At 36.0% G+C, this 2,419-nt stretch overlaps 1 pseudogene; it reads left to right on the plus strand.

Annotated features, from left to right (window-relative positions):
- Positions 1-1,816: 1,816 nt before the first annotated feature.
- LOC131763304 (large ribosomal subunit protein eL42-like) lies at positions 1,817-2,112 on the plus strand (annotated as a pseudogene).
- Positions 2,113-2,419: the final 307 nt, after the last annotated feature.

Raw genomic sequence — 2,419 nt, forward strand, 5'->3', positions numbered from 1 at the left:
TGATTGGAAGGAGAATTTATCTGCCCAGCTCCCTCCTGTTTCCCATTTCCTACTGCTCAAATCCACTCCATGGAGAGCTAACCCATAGATGTTGCACTGTTCATCCTTTGATGTCACTCAGGAAACCAGATCCTCTGTTCAGAAGTAGAGGAGCAACTTGGTACAGACACCCTGGCATGTGGAAGGTGAAGCAATGCAATCCCAGGCCTCCAGCCAGCCTGGGGAGCTCAGCAGAGTACCTGTACACTTGCGTGAGTTACTGGCAGTTGGAAGAACTTTGAGAATAGGGAGGCAGTTTGACTCTGAGAAGGAACAAGGTTAGTTCCTGATGTTAAATTAGATATGCAGTCATTGAAATTGAGAAATACTCTCCAGTGGATAAACAGTATATTGGATCCAGATGAAGACAAAATTGTGGATATAAAGAGATAAATTAAATTATACCTATGTGCTGTATTCTGAACAAAGCAAAAAAGCAAAAAAAAAAAAAAAAAAAGACGTATGAAAGAGTAAAAAGTCCAATTTATACCCAATAGGAATTTCAGAAGGTGAGATTAGAGAATAAGAGGTTATACTGATAAAGAGCATGCATCCTTGGATTCAGTTTCTATGTAATATTTTTGATGCCCAAGGGCAGCTTTTGTACACAGAGAAGTTTATTTTCATTTATTTGGGTTTGATTTTTAAAACTTGACTTACTGAAATTATACATTTAAAAGTCTAGATTTTCTTAAACTCCTAAATTCATCTTATAAGTTTTATTACATGATTTTAAATACAGTAAATTTTATATAAAATAGAAATAATTTTCAGGGAAACTTTAACATAAATTGGACTGATTACTTAAGAGAATTAGATTTTAATTAATGTTAAGTAAACTTGAATAGGACAGGCTAATTACCTTTAACTACTTCAAATAATATGCATACATTAATGTATTCAATTTTCTTTAAGACGTTGGAATGTCTAAACTCAACAAACTTATGACCCAATAAGCTAATCCTTCTCACATTATCAAAAAACTCTCTAATGCAAGTTCTTTTAACCACTCTACCACTGTTTATAAACTAAATCACTTACACCATTCAACTTTGAATCAAGCATTTAATTTGGAATTGCAGGCCAATTTGTCATACATTTTAATATGCCAAATTCAATTATATTTTACAAGTATGTTTCTGGGATTAAGAGACACAACCCAGTAAGGTTTACTGTGACTTTAAATTCCTGAGCCAATAACTCATGATGACAGTATGCTTGTCACCTGAGGCAAGGTAGAAGTGCATATTGAACAGACACATTTGGTACAGGGATGCCAGACCTGCAGCTGCCTATGTCCAGTGTGGTCTTTCTTGCATCACAGATTGACATACTGAGTCCAGTTTTAGTAATCTTGAAATTATAGGAAACCCCAAATCTATACCCTTCAGGTGGGGTTGATACCTCCTGTTCCAATTACACAACCACACAATATTTTTTGTAACCTCTTTCCGTTCTGATGACAAGATTTTATCATCTGAATTCTTCAACCTCCAACCAGATTGCAACTGATTTTGTTCATTCATCTCATTACTGTCTGGCTGAACTCTATTTTCATTTTTTTTTTCCTCTGTCTTTGGACCACAAGGTTTTGGCAGAATCTAGTCAAACTTTCCTTATCTATAGTCTTTGACTGGCTTTATGATTACAGCAATCATGAGTGACATAAATAAGAATAGATGCACACTAAGACACACTGAAGTGCAGAAGAACAACAAAAACAGAGAGAACATCTTGAAACAACCACAGCTTTTTGTGCCTATTGGCTCCTACAAACATGGTGAACATGCCTAAAACCAGTGGGACTTTCTCTAGGAAGTGTGGCAAGCTCCAACCCCACAAAGTGGCACAGTACAAGAAGGGCAAGGATTATCCATATGCCCAGGGAAAGTGGCATTATGACAGGAAGCAGAGTGGCTATGGTGAGCAGACTAAGCCCGTTTTCTGGGAAAAAGCTAAAACTACAAAGATTGTGCTGAGGCTGCAGATCAAAGAATTCTGGCTATTAAGAGATGCAAACACTTTGAACTGGGAGGATTTAAGAAGAGAAAGGGCCAAGTAATTCAGTTCTAAGCTTCATCTTTTGGTGTTATGAAGATAATAAAATCTTGATGTTAAGTTAAAAAAAATAGAAAAATGACATATCACCAGAGTGAAGTGATAAATAGATAGCAGACTTGTAATCAGCAACACTTGAATAATATCTTTGAAGCAAGAGAAACAATGAATCTACAATTTTATACCCAGTCAAGCTATCATTCAGGAATGGGGAAACAAGTCATTTTCAGAAAGGCAAAGACTAAATTCATTAACAAACACTGAAAAAACTGCTGAACTACATAGATCCTTCTGTATGAAAACTCTTGCTATTTGCTATCGG

The sequence above is a fragment of the Kogia breviceps genome, chromosome 10 (genome assembly GCF_026419965.1).
Source record: "Kogia breviceps isolate mKogBre1 chromosome 10, mKogBre1 haplotype 1, whole genome shotgun sequence".
Taxonomy (NCBI): Eukaryota; Metazoa; Chordata; class Mammalia; order Artiodactyla; family Physeteridae; genus Kogia; species Kogia breviceps.